This window comes from Schistocerca piceifrons, chromosome 4, assembly GCF_021461385.2.
Source record: "Schistocerca piceifrons isolate TAMUIC-IGC-003096 chromosome 4, iqSchPice1.1, whole genome shotgun sequence".
Classification (NCBI taxonomy): Eukaryota; Metazoa; Arthropoda; class Insecta; order Orthoptera; family Acrididae; genus Schistocerca; species Schistocerca piceifrons.
In genome coordinates this window covers 747,615,354-747,637,840 of record NC_060141.1, presented here as the reverse complement: position 1 = coordinate 747,637,840, position 22,487 = coordinate 747,615,354, and the positions used below count along the sequence as shown (strand labels likewise).

Sequence of the window (22,487 nt, the reverse complement as noted above, 5' to 3'; positions counted from 1 at the left end):
ATTTTTTTCGTACTGTGATCATGTTGTCTAATTGTAATTTACAGTGGCTATCAATTTCATTACTAAATGATTTTAAGATCTTTCATAATCAAGAAGATTATTTGACTCATGTCCATAAACAACTGTTTCCAATGAAAGCAGTACTGCAATGGTATACAAAAAAGAAACAGAATCCTGTTAAATGTTACATGAATGACAGAAAGCAATGTGTATCAATTCCATGTCAGTCGCATAACTATAGGCACTCATAATTTGAAGCAATCAGACATGGTGTGCCATAGGATTCAATTTTGGGTTCCCTGCTATTTCTGATGAGCAGAAACAATCTCCAACTTGTGGTTTGAGAAGACACAAATTTTGTACTTTTTTGAAAATGATACAAGACAGAAATAAAAAGTAGGTAGTAGCAGTTCCCTAACTGAGAAGGCAGTTAATGAGATTTTCAAGATCACCACCAGATGTTTCCCCCCCCCCCCCCCATGAACCATGGACCTTGCCGTTGGTGGGGAAGCTTGCGTGCCTCAGCGATACAGATGGCCGTACCGTAGGTGCAACCACAACGGAGGGGTATCTGTTGAGAGGCCAGACAAACATGTGGTTCCTGAAGAGGGGCAGCAGCCTTTTCAGTAGTAGCAGGAGCAACAGTCTGGATGATTGACTGATCTGGCCTTGTAACATTAACCAAAACGGCCTTGCTGTGCTGGTACTGCGAACGGCTGAAAGCAAGGGGAAACTACAGCCGTAATTTTTCCCGAGGACATGCAGCTTTACTGTATGATTAAATGATGATGGCGTCCTCTTGGGTAAAATATTCCGGAGGTAAAATAGTCCCCCATTCGGATCTCCGGGCGGGGGGAACTACTCAAGAGGACGTCGTTATCAGGAGAAAGAAAACTGGTATTCTACGGATCGGAGCGTGGAATGTCAGTTCCCTTAATCGGGCAGGTAGGTTAGAAAATTTAAAAAGGGAAATCGATAGGTTAAAGTTAGATATAGTGGGAATTAGTGAAGTTCGGTGGCAGGAGGAACAAGACTTTTGGTCAGGTGATTACAGGGTTATAAATACAAAATCAAATAGGGGTAATGCAGGAGTAGGTTTAATAATGAATAAAAAAAATAGGAGTGCGGGTAAGCTACTACAAACAGCATAGTGAACGAATTATTGTGGCCAAGATAGACACAAAGCCCATGCCTACTACAGTAGTACAAGTTTATATGCCAACTAGCTCTGCAGATGATGAAGAAATTGATGAAATGTATGACAAGATAAAAGAAATTATTCAGGTAGTGAAGGGAGACAAAAATTTAATAGTCATGGGTGACTGGAATTTGTCAGTAGGAAAAGGGAGAGAAGGAAACATAGTAGGTGAATATGGATTGGGGGAAGAAATGAAAGAGGAAGCCGCCTTGTAGAATTTTGCACAGACCATAACTTAATCATAGCTAACACTTGGTTCAAGAATCATAAAAGAAGGTTGTATACCTGGAAGAATCCTGGAGATACTAAAAGGTATCAGATAGATTATATAATGGTAAGACAGAGATTTAGGAACCAGGTTTTAAATTGTAAGACATTTCCAGGGGCAGATGTGGATTCTGACCACAATCTATTGGTTATGAACTGCAGATTGAAACTGAAGAAACTGCAAAAAGGTGGGAATTTAAGGAGAAGAGACCTGGATAAACTGAGAGAACCAGAGGTTGTAGAGAGTTTCAGGGAGAGCATAAGGGAACAATTGACAGGAATGGGGGAAATAAATACAGTAGAAGAAGAATGGGTAGCTCTGAGGGATGAAGTAGAGAAGGCAGCAGAGGATCAAGTAGGTAAAAAGACGAGGGCTAATAGAAATCCTTGGGTAACAGAAGAAATATTGAATTTAATTGATGAAAGGAGAAAATATAAAAATGCAGTAAATGAAGCAGGCAAAAAGGAATACAGATGTCTCAAAAATGAGATTGACAGGAAGTGCAAAATGGCTAAGCAGGGATGGCTAGAGGACAAATGTAAGGATGTAGAGGCTTGTCTCACTAGGGGTAAGATAGATACTGCCTACAGGAAAATTAAAGAGACCTTTGGAGAGAAGAGAACCACTTGTATGAATATCAAGAGCTCAGATGGCAACCCAGTTCTAAGCAAAGAAGGGAAGGCAGAAAGGTGGAAGGAGTATATAGAGGGTTTATACAAGGGCGAAGTACTTGAGGACAGTATTATGGAAATGGAAGAGGATGTAGATGAAGATGAAATGGGAGATAAGATACTACGTCAAGAGTTTGACAGAGCACTGAAAGACCTGAGTCGAAACAAGGCCCCGGGAGTAGACAACATTCCATTAGAACTACTGATGGCCTTGGGAGAGCCAGTCATGACAAAACTCTACCATCTGGTGAGCAAGATGTATGAGACAGGCGAAATACCCACAGACTTCAAGAAGAATATAATAATTCCAATCCCAAAGAAAGCAGGTGTTGACAGATGTGAAAATTACCGAACTATCAGTTTAATAAGTCACAGCTGCAAAATACTAACGCGAATTCTTTACAGACGAATGGAAAAATTGGTAGAAGCGGACCTCTGGGAAGATCAGTTGGGATTCCGTAGAAATGTTGGAACATGTGAGGCAATACTAACCTTACGACTTATCTTAGAAGAAAGATTAAGAAAAGGCAAACCTACGTTTCTAGCATTTGTAGACTTAGAGAAAACTTTTGACAACGTTAACTGGAATACTCTCTTTCAAATTCTGAAGGTGACAGGGGTAAAATACAGGGAGCAAAAGGCTATTTACAATTTGTACAGAAACCAGATGGCAGTTATAAGAGTCGAGGGGCATGAAAGGGAAGCAGTGGTTGGGAAAGGAGTGAGACAGGGTTGTAGCCTCTCCCCGATGTTATTCAATCTGTATATTGAGCAAGCAGTAAAGGAAACAAAAGAAAAATTCGGAGTAGGTATTAAAATTCATGGAGAAGAAGTAAAAACTTTGAGGTTCACCGATGACATTGTAATTCTGTCAGAGACAGCAAAGGACTTGGAAGAGCAGTTGAACGGAATGGACAGTGTCTTGAAAGGAGGATATAAGATGAACATCAACAAAAGCAAAACGAGGATAATGGAATGTAGTCAAATTAAATCGGGTGATGCTGAGGGGATTAGATTAGGAAATGAGACACTTAAAGTAGTAAAGGAGTTTTGCTATTTAGGGAGCAAAATAACTGATGATGATTGAAGTAGAGAGGATATAAAATGTAGACACTGGCAATGGCAAGGAAATCGTTTCTGAAGAAGAGAAATTCGTTAACATCGAGTATAGATTTAAGTGTCTGGAAGTCGTTTCTGAAAGTATTTGTATGGAGTGTAGCCATGTATGGAAGTGTCCGCCCCAGTAGCTGAGTGGTCAGCGTGACGGATTGCCGTCCTCTGGGCCCGGGTTCGATTCCCGGCTGGGTCGGAGATTTTCTCCGCTCAGGGACTGGGTGTTGTGTTGTGTTCATCATCATTTCATCCCCATCCGGCGTGCAGGTCGCCCAATGTGGCGCCGAATGTAATAAGACCTGCGATATGGCGGCCGGACCTGCCCCGCGAGGGGCCTCCCGGCCAATGACGCCAAACGCTCATCATCATGTATGGAAGTGAAACATGGATGATAAATAGTTTGGACAAGAAGAGAATAGAAGCTTTCGAAATGTGGTGCTACAGAAGAATGCTGAAGATAAGGTGGGTAGATCACATAACTAATGAAGAGGTATTGAATAGGATTGGGGAGAAGAGAAGTTTGTGGCACAACTTGACTAGAAGAAGGTATCAGTTGGTAGGACATGTTTTGAGGCATCAAGGGATCACAAATTTAGCATTGGAGGGCAGCGTGGAGGGTATAAGTTGTAGAGGGAGACCAAGGGATCAATACACTAATCAGATTCAGAAGGATGTAGGTTGCAGTGGTTACTGGGAGATGAAGAAGATTGCACAGGATAGAGTAGCATGGAGAGCTGCATCAAACCAGTCTCAGGACTGAAGACCACAACAACAACAACAACCAGATGCTTCTAGGCATGTGGATTATCATTGAATTTTTGGTAAAAATCAGTACATACAGTTCAGTACCTCTCACAGAGCTTCACAGAATAAGTTTTCAAATAATGAAAGACAAGAAGTAGAAAGTGTCAAGTTTTTCAGAAGACATACAGGTCACAACTTTAATTAGAAAATGCATTGCCTTAGAATTAACAAAGTGCATTTGTTCAGCTATGTTTGCAGTATGCATGATTACTACTATAGATGAGCTAAAAATGAATAAACTAGTTTATTCTGCATATTTCCATTCACTAATGAAAGGCTTGCCACATGTTTACCCATGCAAAATTCCCCGATATTTCTCTAATTTCCAGACATGTTTTAGCATTTTTGCATGACAAATTCTGAGATCTCAAGGGTAAGAAAAGATGTAAGTTGGAAAAAAAGTAAAGACTTCTATGTTTCTAAACATGTCATTAGCCTTCTAGTTCTGAATGAACAGCAAGTTGTCTCCTTTACGGGATTTATGATCTGAAGGGTTAATAAACAGGTACGTTGTATAAATGAAAGCACTGAAGAATTTCTGTTTTTATTAATGAGTTAACTCTAACTTTGAATTAACAGAAATACCGAAACTACTAACACTAAATGAGCAAAAATTGAGACCAAAACATTTTACTCAAGAACTTTTCTTCTCTTATTGTCAGCTTACTTTTTTAGTTGCTTTATTCAATTTTTAAATGCACAATCATAATTTAAAACAACTTTTATAGCAGAACCCAATATTTAATTACGATTTATCACTCCAAATCTGATACATTATATTGAATACTTTGATTTTAAGATGCTTATATTAAGATCGTGTGATAGCTTCCATCAACGCTTTTAAAGGTAAAAGATATTTTCCAAGGAATAAAACCTTTTCAACATATGTGATGGCATCAAATCATCATAAAAATTGTTTGAATCACAGTTCAAGAATTTAATATGAACAGAAAACTGTTCATCATATTAAAATCAATAACAAAATTGCAGTTTTGCCTTTTCAGTAGGTGTTACAATATGTGGTCATTCAGTAATTTTCAGCAAATTAGGTGACATTTTCAGTCTTTTCATGTAAAATTCAAACAAATTTTAAACTGTGAGAAAACACACGGCACCTACAAAATATGCAGCCAAAGGATTCAGGCATTATATTTAGTCTAAAATGATAAAGTCTGTATTTTTACATCACTGCAGTCCCAATAATTACCATCTGGGACTGGAGGACTAAGCAAATGGAACAACTAGATATGAGTGCTAAAGTAATATAACAAGACATACAGTACATGTAAAAATAACAAAAGCACATTTCTTCATCCTTTGTATACAAGTGTAATCACATATTTTATTAGGTGCAGGGATAGGAAATTTAAAATTTGTACTTGAAGTTAACTTTCAGCAAATACTGAATGTTTACTTGCCCAACATGATACACAATGTATCTTATAAGTTGTTAAAGATGAAAATAAGAACCTTTAAGAACAATTCAGATCATAGCTATAGTACACATCCTTGTAATGCATTTCTGGAAATGACAAGTCACCTAAGCAAAAATAATATTGGTTTACTACTATCTAATTTTTAAGTTCTGTCTCAAAACATATAAGTCATTTTTCAAATGATGGTCTGAGGACAAATATTGCAGCAGAGATGACATCAAAAATTATTCTTCAGAATATATCTTTCTTTCCACACAGGATTATCAGTTGCCACGCACACTCCTGACAGATTAGAAGTGTCTGTTGGGTTAGAACACAAACCTACACTCTTGCACAGAACTCCAACCGAATTTGGAAACTTCAGATAGGTACTGACAGACTGAAGCAGTGATGCGGGTAATGGCACATACCAGAAAAGACTATCAACTAAGAGGTTTATTCACAAAACGGTTGTGAAGCTTCTTCACAACTGATGGAAGTGGAATAACAAATGTTTTAAGATGTGGTAATGAGGTGTCCTGTGAAGCAATAAAATGATGATCAGAAGTACTGATGCCTAGAAATGAATATGTGGATCTTATTCATGAAGGAAACTGCGATTCAAACAAATCCCAAAAAATGATTGATGCAAACAAGGAAGTACTCTATTTGCAGAGGGATATAAATACGAGCTCCCTGCAAGACAAGCATTTCACATCACTTGAATTAAAACAAAGTGTGACATAGTAGGTATAAATACTACGTATAAATGGACAAGTGAAAAGTTCGAAAACAAAAGAAGTCTAGTATTAAAAGTGTAGCTGAAAATGGATTTCTCATAATCGGTGATTCCATGTTGAAAAATGTTGTAGTGCCAACCTGTGAAGTTGAAGTCCGTCCAGGAATTATGCCCCATCAGCTCAAAAACTATTTTAAAAACATTACAAATTCAAGAGAAAACATCTAAAAAGAAGTGGACAAAAATTACAAAGCTGTTTTTATCCATGTTGGGACAAATTCCCTCCGAGGATACAGCGGAGACAAAATTAAAATAAAAAAATATAATCCGATCAGCCAGAAAAATTTACCCTGCTTCCAGGATAGTGATCAGTGGAATCATAAACAGGAGGTCGGTGAGTGACAGTTATATCTATCGAATCAGTTGCAGAATTAATGAGTGTTGTGACAGACTAGGTGCTATATTTATAAACTCAAATAAGTTTTTGGGCAACGAATGTCTAGCCAAGGATGGACTGCATTTGAAAGGACTAGGATTGATGACCTTCAGCAAAATGTTTATGGATGTTTGTAAAATCATTAAAACTAAGGGAAACTAATATTTACTGGAAGGGATGTAAAAGAAAAATGCCTCTTAGCTGAAAAGAAAACTGCTAAAGGGGGTCTACAAAAATGTATGCTTAATACTATTAAAACAAGCAAAAATTCTTATTTGATGCAATGGAATATAAATGGCTTGAAATCTAAATCTTCCAGCAGCATAAGCTACAAACTTGATGAGTTATAAATTCTTCTCTCAGAATGTAAAAACATAAAAATTATTTGTTTAAATGAACACTTGGTTAGCTCTAATGCAATAAACATTTTAAATAAAACTGAATATTTCAATGTTGCAAGCAGCTATTGCAGGGAGAAAAAAATCTCATGGAGGTTGCTGCATACTCCTGGACTCTTCTGTAAGTTATGAAGTGAAAACATATTTTTATTGTTTAAATGAAGATTGTATATTTGAAAGCTGTTGTGTAGAGCTTAAAGACCTTAATATGTTAATCATTTCAATTTATAGAATTCCAGAAAGGGCTTTAGTCACACCATTCCTCTCTAAATTCCAGTGTTTGCTAGATAAACTAAAGAAAGAAATAGCAACAGAATTAAATATAAACACTGCAAATGACAATAAAGAATGAACAACATTTATTGATTCAATTAAAAAATCTGGTTTTAAACTAAATTTTTTGGAGTTCACCAGAGAAAATATTCACTCAGCAACATGCACTGACAACATGATAACAAATTACTACTTTGATAATGTATAGATTTAGGACTTTCTGATCACTCAGCCTTGTTTTTCTCACTGCCAAAAACTGACAAAAACAAAAATTAAGCAACTATGGCATTCGGGGGCAACCAGGTGAATGGGTAGAATCATACTTGTGCAACCGCAAGTAGTATGTATAATTAGGAAACTCGTACCAAACAGAAACCAAATCCATCAACTATGGAGTGCCGCAGGGTTCGGTAATGGGGCCATTGTTATTTAATGTGTTTGTTAATGATATAGGTGTTGAGGAGGAAGAAATGAAAATATTGTATGCTGATGACATGACAATACTAAATAGTGACCAAAATATGGAACAGCTTGAGAGAAGAGCATACATATCTGCAAATGTCTCAGCTCAATGGCTGTTGGAAAATGAACTGGTTATAAATCTAAAAAAGACTATCTATGCAGTGTTTAAAAACAAGGAAAGGGCTGTAGACATGGATTTAGAGGTTGATGGAACAAGGCTGGAAGAAGTAGAATCTGCTAGATTCTTAGGTATTCTTGTGGATAATGAACTGAAATGGAAAAAACATATTAATAATGTCTGTAAGAAACTGAGCTCTGTTATATTCTTAATGATGCAGCTATCACAGTATTCAGACAAGAATCTTCTGTGTACAGTGTATCATGGACTTTTCGAACCGTACTTACAGTATGGAGTGACTATGTGGGGAAACTCAAACAAACAAGAGACAAAACGAGTGTTCACATTACAAAAAAAAAGCAATTAGGACCATTTTAAGAAGAAAGAGCTCTGAAACGTGCAGAAACTGTTTCAAGAATTTAGGTATCTTCACTTTTTCATCATTGTATATTTACAAAACAATAATGTATATCACAAAAGGTAGTGAGGACTGGATTACAAATGCTAGTGTACACACCCACAATACAAGAAGGAAGAATGAAGTACGGAGCATACCCCACCGACTGGCAATGCTAGAAAAAGGACCCCAGTACTCTGGCATCAGACTACTACGAAGGCTGCCCAAAAACCTGCAAGACAGTGTACTTCACAATGACTTTCCAAAGAATCTTAAAGACTATCTCATTGAAAAAGAGTTTTACAGTGTTGCAGAATACTTATGCCATTAAATTTGTATATATTGTTACTCATTATCAGTGATGTAAAAATGTAAGCTAAAGGTGTAGAAAAATAAGTGATAAAGAATGTTAATACTTTGACATGTCCTATATTACACGTACATTTACTGTACACAATGTAATCTTACAGGATCAAATAAAATTCAATTCAATTCAATTCACAAACATAATATAAGAAAAACTTATATCAAAAGAAGTTTCAATAAAACAAATATTGAAATAGTCTGTGAGAAACTAAGTAAAGGTAAGTGGTGTTTCGAGGATGGTGCTTCAACAAATGAAAACTTTACTACATTCTTTAACAGTTTTCTTGAAGTGAAGTACAACAAAGATCCTGATTTTGTAAAATATGTTAGGAACTATAAAACTATGTTTTAAAAAGTTGTGAAAGCTTCAAAACAAATGACAAATAACAAATTCATTCTAGGGCAGAAAAATAAAACAAGGGCAGTAGGGTCTGTAGTTAAGTCTGAATTAAGTGTCCGAAATTACAAACAAGACATATCACAAATCAAACTTAATGAAAAATCCATTGTAAATCCAGCTAAAATATCTGAGTGCTTCAATGAGTACATCATAAATTAAGCAAAATCTGATTTAGACATAGCAAATTATGAGCAGAAAGTAAATAGTTTTGGGTTAAAAGGCAATGCTAGTGAATATCTTAAAAATTCAACACAGTATCAGCAAAATTTGTTGAAAATGTCATACTCTCCCTAAAAGACAAAACCTCTGCTGGCTGGGATGGGATACCCACAAAAGCAATTAAAAAAGTTTACAACATAATAGCTCATCCTCTCTCTCTCATAATAAACATATCATTTGAGGAAGGTTACTTCCCCGATCTCTTGAAATACACAGCAGTAAAACCAGTGTTTAAAAATGGTTCAAAAGATGATATGGGAAATTATCGCTCCATTTGTATACTATCTGTCATATCAAAAATATTTGAAAAAAATTGCTGCTTTACAGATACAAAGCTTCATCACACAGAATGATATCATTTCAAATAACCAATTTGGCTTCCAACAAGGCAAAAACACAGTTGATGCGATAAATGAGTTTATTGAAAAAATTACCTCATCACTAGATAGGAAAGCTAAGGAGATTAAGAGATACCATCAAACTACAGACCGATTTCACTTTTTCCAGCATTCTCAAAAATTTTAGAAAAATTAATGTACAGGCAGCTTCTCAACCATCTGACCACAAATAACATACTATTAAGAACACAGTTTGGATTTCTGAAGGGTTCTGATATCGAGAAGGCTATTTACACCTACAGTGAAAATGTACTTACTTCATTAAATAACAAATTACAAGCATCATGTATTTGCTGTGATTTGTCAAAGGCATTTGATTGTGTGAACCACAACATCCTTTTAAATAAATTAGAATTCTATGGTGTCACGGGCAGTGCTGCGAAATGGTTCAAGTCATACTTCGCTAACAGGAAACAAAGAGTGTCAGCGCAAGGGACTAATGAATTAAGTCATCAGTCATCATCAGAATGGCAAGAAATTACATGTGGTGTCCCAGAAGGATCCATCTTAGGGCCACTGCATTGTCTTGAGTACATTAATGATCTCTCATAAGTTACACTGCCAGAAGCAGTGTTCATTTTGTTTTCAGATGACACAAGTATTGCAATAAATAGTATGTCGAGTGTAGTTCTAGAAAGATCTATTAATGATATTTTCATGGACATTAATAAATAGTTTAAAGCCAACTCACTGACATTAAACTTCGAAAAGACTCACTACATGCAATTCAGAACTGGTAAGAGGTTTCCACCCAGGATATGCATAAAGCATGAAGAAGAGCAGATAGAAGAGGTTGGCAGTCTTAAATTCTTGGGACTACAACTTGATAATAAATTCAGTTGGGAGGAGCACACCACAGAACTTCAGAAACGCCGTAACAAATCGGTATTTGCAATTCGAGTGTTAGCAGACATAAAAATGAAAAAGCTTGCATACTTTGCCTACTTTAATACCATAATGTCATATGGTATAATATTTTGGGGTAACTCTTCAAGTCAAACAAAAGTTTTCAGAGTCCAAAAGCATGTAATATGTATTATTTGTGGAGTAAATTCATGGACGTCATGTAGAAACCCCTTCAAAGAAAGGGGTATACTAACTACTGCCTCTCAGTATATTTACTCCTTAATGAAATTTGTCCTAAATAATATATCTCTTTTTCCAACAAACAGCTCAGTTCATACATACAATACCAAGAACAAAAATGATCTGCAGAAGGACTTAAAAGCACTTACTTTGGTTCAAAAAGGGGTCCACTATTCAGGAACACTCATTTTCAATAATTTGCCAGCAAACAAAAAAAATTTAGTTAGAAATAAAGACCAGTTTAAAAGCAGCCTGAAAGACTTACTAGTGGCCGACTCCTTCTACTCCATTGACGAATTTTTTAATAGAAACAAATGATGTATTTTATATGCTCATACTATTAGTATTGTTATTTCAGCTTTTTGTTTTAATAAGAGACATGTTCCATATCCACAAGGATCTCCTCAGTACAGATCTATGGAATGAAAAACTAGTCTAATCTAATCTAATCTAAAAGGCCGCAGGAATATTCTGTGATCCTACAAAAGCATTCAGCTCTGTAAACCATGCACTGATGCTTTTCAAATTCAGCAGGTATGGAATAAGGGATATTGCTTTGAAATGGTTTGAATCATATCTCTTGGAGAGGAAAAAAAGTATTAATCACATCAAATGGAGTAGATTACTTCTCTGAATGAAAAACTGTGTCACAAGGTGTTCCTCAAGGCTCAATTCTTGGACCCATTCCTGTTCTATACAAATTACTTGCCTCTCAATCTATATACTCATTTAACTTTGCTTGAAGATAATACTTCTGCCCTAATTGAAAATGAAAAGTCTGACAATATACCAGAAGGTGTCATGAAAACTTGGAAATATGGTTCAGTCTGAATGGCTTAAGGCTAAACATTTCAAAATCCCACAGGATGAGTTTTAAAACCACACAGTCAAAAACTGAAGAAATCTGTATCACTCACAACAATCAAAAAAATGGAAAAACTTGACTCAGTCAGGTACCTAGGAATAAACTTATACAGAAATTTGAGTAGGAATTCTCATATGGAATATCTAGAAAATAAGTTACAGAGTCTTGCATTTTCAATGGAAATTTTAGCCTGTGCCACTGATATGGCCACCAGGAAAATAGCATACTATAGCTACTTCAAATCAGTAATTCAATATGGCATAATTTGCTGGGGAAACTCGAGAAACGTTACACGAATTTTAGAGTTGTGAAAAAGAATCATTCACAACATGTGCTCTGCACATCTGAGGGCATCATGTCGACCATTCTTTAAAGACCTAAAAATATTAACTATCCCCTCTTTATACATCTTTGAGGTGGTTCTTTTCCTATGCAGCAGAGCTCATCTATTTAAAAAAAAATCATTTTGAACACACAAGACGTAAAGAAAACTTTATGCTCACGTCTCATCACTTAAAACTGCATGCTTGGATTCCTCAGCTTATAGCCATGAAAATTCACAATGCAATAAAAGGGTGAGACATAATGAATATGAAAATAAATATTTTAAAAAGCAAATTGCATAATTTTCTAATTGAATGATGCTACTACTCTGTGGAAGATTTCATGAAGGACGAAGTGATACTTTGAGCTGGATCCCTAAAATGGAATAAAAATTTATGATAGTTATAGTAGATGGAAATACTATAAGTTTGAAAATTTTTAAATAAGTGAATTTTCCACAAAGTATTATTGTAGGTGTGACAAAATTTCAAATAAGCTAATTGTAACCTTGACATGTCTCCTGTACATCAGCTATATGTAAGAAATTGTGTACGTTATGAGATGAATGAAACACATTTCACATGGCTTGAAATACTTTTTGGCATCACTTTGTGTCACACATTTTGTGAGCAATTTCTTCATGAATTTTCTTTTCTTTGTGTGCAGTCTAATTCTGGCACATAAGCTGCATGGATTGTTATGGGCTCTTTACTATGGTCAAGATTCTGCCACTAAATATTACAAGGGGGTTTAGAAAAAATGGACACAAACTAGAGTGTATAAGGTCTTTTCAGTCACCTTTTTCATTAGGTTTCATACCTTGGTAACACCTTCATCCTACAGTATTGGAATGAAATTTACAGGCAAGATAATGCATCAGACCAGACAAACATAAAAGAAATATGTTGTATAACATTAAAGTTGCAAAAATAAGAACAGCACAGTGGTACATCTAATGACTTTTCTCTGCCAAATAATAATACTCTGTATTCTGTCAAACAAACAATTCAAATCAATCAATGAAAACCAGTCAAAACCCCTTGTGAGAGAAGCAATCTCTTTATCAATTCCACTCAATACAGTGGCCCTTTCGGTTGGTATCCATGACTTTTTGGCCACTAGTTCTTTAATTTGCTGGACAATGGACCTCTTCCATCTAGCTCTCTCTGCTTCTTCACCTTCCCACATTGCTTCTGCCTTAAAGCCTCACCATACCCATCTGTAGAATGTGGTAGTCCAGAATCATTCTCTTGTTAATGTCAATCTTGAAGATACTGCCAGCTGATTTCAGACTATCATATACTTGATGTATGACTAGAAGTGACTTGTTTCTTGGTTGACTATCATACACTCTTTTTTAATGGGAAAACCTTGCTCTACAAAGGCTTGACCATGGCTCAGAATGAGAACCTTTTGAAGAAAGCTATACAACTGCTAACAGGTGGTATCACCATCCAATAAGTCTCTCCAAAAGTGATCAGTTCTCATCTCAGTCCTCTTCAGTTTGTACGGAGATCCAAAATTACCCCCTTATCACGAATTTGCACGAAATCTTTCTAAACTTTATCACAGTTTTTAACACTTATCCAATTCTGTGAAGAGAATTTCTGCAAGGCTTTCAAGATTCTGGCCTTGCTAGTTCTTGGGCCACTATTTATCACAACTGGATCACAAACGCTTATGTATCTACAAATGCCCTACTTCAAAGGTGACTTTAGAAGGTTTGAGCACACCTTGATCAGAAATGTCCCTGCACTGAGTCCTGAAAGTTAAAATATCTCTGCAGGCACTTTTACTTTTCTGAGTTCAGAACATACAGCATGACCTAGGTTCATGACTTTTGAAGGATTAAGACCAGCTTTATTATCAAATTTATATCACACACTGATTTTGTTACAGATAATACTTCAGCCTTAACAACTAAGGACATCACATCAGCAAGTAGAGATGACAAAGCATTGTACAGGAAAGGTGCTATGGGAGTCCACACATTGGAATTCCCTCAAAAAGGGCATGAACTACCCTGAAACAAAGCTAAAAAAATATATATTAGAGGGCAGCAGAGGATCTTCGAGGTACTTCTCCAGCTGTAAATGTCTGTTTTAATTTTGTGCTCCTTTACTTTGTCTGCATGAGTCTTTAGAAAGGGAATGAGTTTTACACCCCTGTCAGCTGTATCCTCATTTTCGAGCCAGCACATGGAGAAAAATTTTTTAGGGAAGGGAAGATTTTTAGGTTTATTAAATCTTTTATAATCAGCTCTTCTTGCAGGTACATTATTCAACACATTATAAATTGGTCTAAGAAAATGTGCAATGAATGCCCTTTCTTTTGTGTGCCACTCTGCTGGCAAGATTTCCCAGCTCACCCGATGTTCTTGTTCTCCTTGCTTATGTTTTAAAGCATTATTGGAATACCCTTTTAATTGCCTAATACATCAGCAAAATGGCAGGGTAAAAAAACAATGCAGTCACTGAAAATAAAATCCCATTAAGTCAGTGAGATGCTGTGCAGTCTTTAAGTGTCTAGGCATCACTTAACAGTCGTAGCACTTCACTTACCAAAGACTGACGAGAAAGACGAATGTCTGCTGTCTACTTGACCATCGCAAATGCCTTGGAGTGCTTAGGTCCTTGCACATGACTGGTTATGGCACCCTTCCCCATGTTGCTGAGAGCAAAAGACTTGCTGCATACTGTGCAATATGCCTGAAATTCTGATATCTTGTGGGCCTTGATGCCCTTAAACCTCCTGTCATTCAGCCATTCAGCATTGAATTTCATCTCGCTTGGTTTTGCCATGATATACTACAAGAACACTGTGGCAGTTGCCTCATGACTGAGGATGGAAATTTGTTTGTTGAGAACACTCCTGCAACAATTTTAAGTTGATGCCCCCTTGAAGGCCAGATACAGTTTGTTGACAACTCTCCTGCAACAATTTTAAGTTGATGCCCCCTCGAAGGCAAGATACAGTTTGTTGACAACACTCCTGCAACAATTTTAAGTTGATGCCCCCTAAAAGGCAAGATCCACACAAAAGAAGGATTTTCCCAATGAGCGATGGATATTTCTGGCGGATTCTTTGATACCTGCCTGTGTGTTTGTGGAGAGACTGTATCTGCGGAATGCCAGAATAAAATATTCACAGCATCCCTTACACTTCATAAACGGTCTGAGTTATGAAAATGAGAGCATGGAAATATTTGAATATTTTTCTTCATGACAAGCATGTGGAATTTTCTTATCTACTGCATTATATGAGTAACTGTAGACTAGTGTAATGGAATGATGTAATTTTTTTTACATCTTTAATAGTTGCTGAAAGAAGAATTAGCGAACAAGATAATTACGAAATCAAACATTTGTTTTTATACCAAAAATGTGTTTTTTTATATAAACTTCTGATCTGAATTGACCAAAGTTCCTCATTTAATAAACTACTGTTTCAGGATTCTACCACAGCTGCAAGTGAATAAGGAAGTTAGTGTGGTGACATTGTACAAACTCCACTCTTTTGTGCCCAAGGAAGTAAATTTTAGCAAGCAAACAAGAATACTGCAGCTGTTACTAAAAATTTGCCATTTCCAAATGAGTGATTTTCAAGAGATAGCAAGTTTTAGTTGATACAAATATAGTGAAGGGGCTGGGCCAATGACACATAAAAAAAAGTAAAACTGTACTGTGAAACACCTTTTTTTGTGAAAACTAACACATGAACATTGCACAAACAAGAATGTAAAAAATAGGGTTTACAAAGAGATGGTTGAAAAATTTCTGGACTTATTCCAATTTTGGACCACAGTGTATTTATAAAAACCAAGCCACAAAATTTGAAAGTAAGTTTCAGAAAAAAAATTCTTCATTTGAGTGACCATATTGTCTATAGCTGCTTTAGACTAATTGAAGGTATTTTAAATCCAGGTTTGCAACTACAATACAAGAAACAGTAGTACCAAATAAGGAAATATCTAAAAAAGCTTGCCGGCAAATGCCATTTCCTGATGTGAGCAAAAATCTTAAGTACTAACATCAATGCCTTTTGTAGCAAACTGTTTTTAGATGGAGAAAGCAAGCCAAATGTGTTTCATGAAGATTACTGATGTTAATTTATGTCAATAAAACAAACTACATTAGGTGGCAAAAATACACAATCCTTTGGAGTCACAACATGGATTTAAAATACCTTCACTGATTTCAGAAATAACCAAAGGAAAAAGTAGGCCTCTTGAAAGAATTGTATAAGGTGGGAAAATTTGTGTAAACCAACTGCCAATAAAATGGTGGTTCTACTATGTCCATTATTGTTGATTATTACCCACAGTGTAATATTTTACAGGCACTGTGTGATTTTTCTTTCAAGAAATATATGAGTACATACTGTGCAAAGTACCAGTAACTGCCCCAATTTTCTTCTTATCATCCGTACTTTCTAATATAGAAACTACTTTTGAAGTGCCAAAATGTACTATAATAAATAAAATTTCTATAAAATGCCACACTGTACAATGTACTTGCAGTGAGGTAGTCACAAATGCTGAAATCCATCGCCTTAGATCTCTGGCCTGCCAAGGAGCACCACAGTCCTGGGTCCATGGATAAACCACAAAAATCTGCCATGATGTGCCATACGCAAACAGACCCAGCCTGCAGGCAGATCAGTGTGACTAGATCTGACAGGCAGGGCCAGCACATTAGTAGGAAACAGTGGGCTTCAGATCGGCAGCCCCAATCCATTAGAGATACCCACAGAAATGGCCTGCTGTTTTGGCCCTTCACGAAAATCCACTCATGTGGCCAATTATTCATGACAGCATGTTGATGAAATGAGACTGCAGTGATCAATCCATGCAACAAATAACTTGTGTGAATCAATAATAATGAGAGTAAATCAAACAGTGGAAAATCCAGGATGGAATGTAACAATATTGTGAAAAGGAAAGTTTCCACTTACCATATAGTAGAGACGCTGACTCAGATGGGCACAACAAAAAAAGATTGCCACAAATAAAGCTTTCAGCCAGTAAGCCCATCAATAATACACACACACACACACACACACACACACACACACACACACACCACACACACACACACACACACTCAAACAACTGTAACACACACTCGACAGCAGTCTCAGGCTACTGAAGCAAAACTGCGAGCAGCAGCACCAGTGCATAATGGGAGTGCAGACTGCATGGGAGTAAGGAAGAGGCTGGGGCAGGAAGGGGGAGGGACAGTAGGATGGGGTGGTGGACAGTGCAGTGCTGCTGGCGAGTGCACAGGGACGAGGTGAAGAGAGGGTAGGGCAGCTGTGTGCAGTCAGGAAGTTAGACAGAGGGCAAGGGAAAGGGGGAGGAGGGGGGTGGGGTGGGTAGCAGAAAAGTAGAGAAGTAAAAGGACTCAATGTGATGGTAGAATGAGGGCTGTGTACTGCTGGAATGGGAACAGGGAACAGGGAAGAGGGAAGAGGCTGGATGGGTGAGGACAATGACTAATGAAGGTTGAGGCCAGGAGGGTAACAGGAAATGCAACTCAGAAAAGCTGGTGGTGGTGGGAAGGATCCATATGGCACAGGCTGTGAAGCAGTCACTGAAATGAAGGACGTCATGTTTGGCAGCGTGCTCAGCAACAGGGTGGTCCAATTGTTTCTAAGCCACAGTTTGTTGGTGTCCATTCACGCAGACAAACAGCTTGTTGGTTGTCATGCCCACATAGAATGCAGCATAGTGGTTGCACCTTAGCTTGTAGATCACATGACTGGTTTCACAGGTAACCCTGCCTTTGATGGGATATGTGATGTTTGTGCCCGGACCAGAATAGGTGATGGTGGGAGGATGTACAGGACAGGTCTTGCATCTAGTTCAATTACAGGGGTAAGAGGTTCACAGCAGGGCAATATATTTTGCAGGTTTGGTAAACGGTGGAATACTGCTGCGGGACAGGTGGAATGGATAGTCGGCAGGACATTTCTCATTTCAGGATATGGCAAGAGGTAGTCGAAACACTGGTGGAGAATGTAATTCAGTTGCTCCAGTCCTGGATGGTACTGAGATATGAGGGGAATGTTCCTCTGTGGCTGGACGGTGGGACTTTGAGTGGTGGTGGGAGAGTGGAAAGATAAGGCACAGGAGATTTGTTTTTCTACAAGGTTGGCAGGATAATTAAGGTCTGTGAAGGCTTCACTCAGACCCTCAGTATATCTCGAGAGGGACTGCTGGTCACTACACACGCGATGACCATGGGTGGCTAGGCTGTATCGAAGGGACTTCTTGGTACGGAACAGGTGGCAGCTGTCAAAGTGGACATATTGCTGGTGGTTGGTAGATTTGATATGGAGACAGGTACTGATGTGGCCATCTAGGAAGGTGGCTTGTTGGGTTGAGCAGGACCAGGTAAAGCAGGGGGAGAAGTAGTTGAGGTTCTGGAGGAATGTGGATAGGGTGTCCTCACCCTTGATCCAGATTGCAAAGATGTCATCAATGAATCTGAACCAGGTGAGGGATTTAGGATTCTAGGTGTTAAGGAAGGATTCCTCTAGATGGCCCATGAATAGCTTGGCATAAGACGGTGCCTTGCAGGTGCCCACAGCTGTACCTCAGATTTGTTTGTAGGTAATGCCTTCAAAAGAGAAGTAATTGTGGGTGAGGATATATTTGGTCATGGGGACTAGGGAGGTGGTTGTTGGTTCGGAATCCATCAGGCGTTGGGTAAGGTAGTGTTCAATAGCGGTAAGGCCGTGGGTGTTAGGGATGTCAGTGTAAAGGGAGGGGGCATCAATAGTGACAAGGAGGGCACTGTGTTGTAACCAGACAGGAAGTGTGGAGAGCTGGTAGAGGAAATGGTTGGTATCTTTTATATAGGAGGTTAGGTTCCGGGTAATAGGTTGAAGGTGTTTGTCTATGAGAGAAGGGATTCTCTCAGTGAGGGCACAGTAACTGGTCACAATGGGGCATCCTGGATGGTTCGGTTTATGGACTTTAGGAAGCATGTAGAAGGTAGGAGTGTGGGGAGTGGTAGGGGTGAGCAGAGAGATGGAGTCCAGGGAGAGGTTCTGGTATGGGCCTAAGGATTTGCGGAGTGGCTGGAGATTGTGCTGGATTTCTGGGATGGGGTCACTGTGGCAAGGATTGTAGATGGATATATCTGACAAGTGGGGGAGTCCTGCCAGGTAATCCTTGCAGTTCAAAACAACAGTGGTGGAACCTTTGTCTGCAGGTAAGATTATAAGGTCGGGATCAGTTTTTAGAGGGTGGACTGTCGTTATTTCTGTGGATGTAAGGTTAGTTTGCATGTTGAAGGAGTTGGGAAAAATGGCGAGACAGGGTTTTAGGTTAAGAAATTCTGAAAAAGTTAACAGTAGGTGATTTGGGACAGTGGGGTTGGATCATGGTTGGATGGAGGAGTGAACTGAGTTAGGTAGGGTTCAATATTGGTCTTTGGTTGAGTTTGATTGGTAGGGTTGGTGGTGAAAAAGTGTTTCCACTGTAGGGACCAGGAGAAGAAAAAAAGGTCTTTAACAAGTTCTGCATGATTGAATTTGGGAGTGGGCAAAAGTTGAGGCCTTTGGAAAGGACTGATATTTCTGTGGGGCTAAGGCTTTTTGAGGAAAGGTTCAGGACTGTGTTTTGGGTCTGTTTAAGCTTTAAATTCCGTGTAGTGGTGGGAGGGAGTCTTGAAGGGTGGGGTAAATGTAGTAGGTCTGTGAGACTAGGTTTGTCAGCTATGAGGGGACATGGAGGAGGTTTGGATGTTTTGTAGAGGTGATGGACAGTGGTACTCCAAGGTGGGAGTAGGAAGTGAGCAGGGTGTAGAGCTTTTTGAGGTGGCATTGTGCATGTTGCTCTAGTTCCTGGAGGGCAAGAGTTTCAATGTGTGCTATGGGTTCCAGCCATTTGTGACTGCATAGTACGAGAATTTTGCAGATGGAGGGAAGGTACTGCAAGGAGGTTTGGGCTTGGCCAATATGGTTTTGCAGGACTATGTCAGTGAGGGCTAAGGGCTGGCAGAATCTGAACAGGAGGCAGTCATTGCGGAAGGAGGGGTGGCAGCCAGAGATGGATAATTTAATGGTAAGACCATTTGGGGGAATTCCATGAGCCAAGCAACAATACATGAACAATATGTGGGACGGGGTTCCGGCTAGGGATAAGGAAACTTTTCTGTATTGATGCAGATGGAAGAAGCAAGGGTCCATGGTGGTGGAAAAAATGCGAAAAATTACTTAAATAATGTAGAAATATGTCGAAAAAATTCGCAAAAATACACCCAAATATTTGTGAAAAACCACAAGAAAGATGAAATGGATACAAAAGGGAGAAACAAATGAGATCTGAGGGAGTTGATGATAATGAAAGGTGAGAACTTGCTAAAATTGGTGTGAGGTCACAATGAGAGCAAAGAAAAGATATAAATAATAAAAAAATATGTATATTTTACTGTGGGTAGCAGGTCTGAGGGTGGATAGGTATGAAGAAGGGGGATGACAGATGTGAGTGGATGAGGTGGAATTAGTGGGGATGGGGAGGGTTCGTAGGATGAGATACAAGACTGTGGGGCACCAGAAAGGTGTGGGAAATAACAAGTGAAAATATGGGAGTGTGACACAGGAAGAGCGATCAATTAGAAGGTATAGAACTAATGACATTGGCAGGAGCAAAATGCCACATAAGATGCTGCACCAACAGTCAGCACGGCAGCATGTTCTTGTAGCCGTCTGTTGTGCGCGGTCGAGACAGTTGAAGCAGTGTAGCTCATAAGTAGAGCGTGCAGTGTAGTTTGTAAGGTGACAACACAAACACAAGAAACAAGAGAAAGATAGGTGGACATTGAGTATAGTGATGCATTAGAAAATAGTAACAAAGGAAAAGAGCACTGGGTTAGGATGAAAGAAAAGCTGTCAGGCAAAAATCAAACAATGAAAAATCCAGGATGGAGTGTAAAACATATTGTGAAAAGGAAAGTTCCACTCACCATATAGGAGAGATGCTGAGTCATGGATAGGCACAACTAAAAGACTGCCACAAATAAAGCTTTCGGCAAGTTAGCCCTTCATCAAAAATAGACAACACACACACACACACACACACACACACACACACACACTTTCAGGCAACTGAAGCCACACTGCGAGCAACAGCACCTGTGCATGACGAGAGTGGTGACTGGGTGAGGGTAAGGAGGAGACTGGGGAGAGGAGGGGGAGGGATAGTAGGGTAGCAGTGGCAGACAGTGCAGTGCAGCTGGGAAGCATGCAGGGACAATGTGGAGAGAGGGTAAGGCAGCTATATGAAGTCGAGAGGTTAGATGTAGGTAAGGGGAGAGGTGAGGAGTGGGTAGGGGGTAGGAGAAAAGAAGAGAAGTAAAAAGACAGTGTGTGATGCTGAAATGATTTCTGTGTAGTGCTGGAATGGAAACAGGAAGGTCACTGGATGAGTGGGGACAATGACTAACGAAGGTTGAGGCCAGGAGGGTTATAGGAATGTAACAGCTCTCGAAGACCAACACCTGCAATCTATTACCTGGACCCTACCCTCCTATATAAAAGATACCACCCGTTTCCTCCACCGACTCTCCACAGTTTCTGTCCCTTTACCACACGGTGCCCTCCTTGTCATTATTAATGCCACCTCTCTTTATACTAACATCCCTAATACCCATGGCCTTCCTGCTATTGAACACTACCTTTCCCAATCCCCAACAGATTCCATACCAACAACCTCGTTCCTAGTCTTCATGACAAACTATATCGTCAACCACAATTACTTCTCCTTTGAAGGCATTACCTACAAACAAATCCAAGGTATGGCTAAGAACACCCACATGGCACCATCCTATGCCAATCTATTCGTGGGCCAACTAGAGGAATCCTTCCTAAACACTAAGAATCATAAACCCCTCACCTGGTTGAGATTCACTGAAGACAACTTTGCAATCTGGATTGACAGTGAAGACATGCTATCCACATTCCTCCGGAACCTCAACAACTTCTCAACTTCTTCCCCATTCACTTCAGCTGGTTGTACTCAGCCCAACAGGCCACCTTCCTATATGATGACCTCCATCTCAAAGATGGCTACATCAGTACCTCCACTCATATCAAACCTACTAACCACCATCAAAACATCCACTCTGACAGCTGCCACCATTTCTATACCAAAAAGTCCCTTCCATATAGCCTAGCTACCCATGGTCGTCCCACCTGCAGTGACCAGCGGTCCTTCTCAAAATATACTGAGGGTCTCACTGAAGCCTTCACAGATTGTAGTTATTATATCAACCATGTACAAAACCTACCATGTCTTGTCTTTCCATTCTCCCACCACCTCCCAATGTCCCACCATGTGGCCACAGCAGAGCATTCCCCTCTTAACTCAGTACCATCCAGGACTGGAGCAAGTGAATCACATTCCCCACTAGTGTTTTGACTACCTCTCATCATGCCCTGAAATGAGAAATGTCCTGCCCACTATCCTTCCCATCCCTCCCATAGTGGTATTCTGCCATCCCCACTGAATCTACACAATATACTCGTCCAT

At 38.9% G+C, this 22,487-nt stretch overlaps 1 protein-coding gene across 3 annotated transcripts in view; it reads right to left on the bottom strand.

Annotated features, from left to right (window-relative positions):
* LOC124795520 (peroxisomal acyl-coenzyme A oxidase 3-like) overlaps positions 1 to 22,487 on the bottom strand; it is a 342,519-nt gene that overhangs the window by 18,134 nt on the left and 301,898 nt on the right. The gene's annotated exons all lie outside the window — the stretch shown is intronic.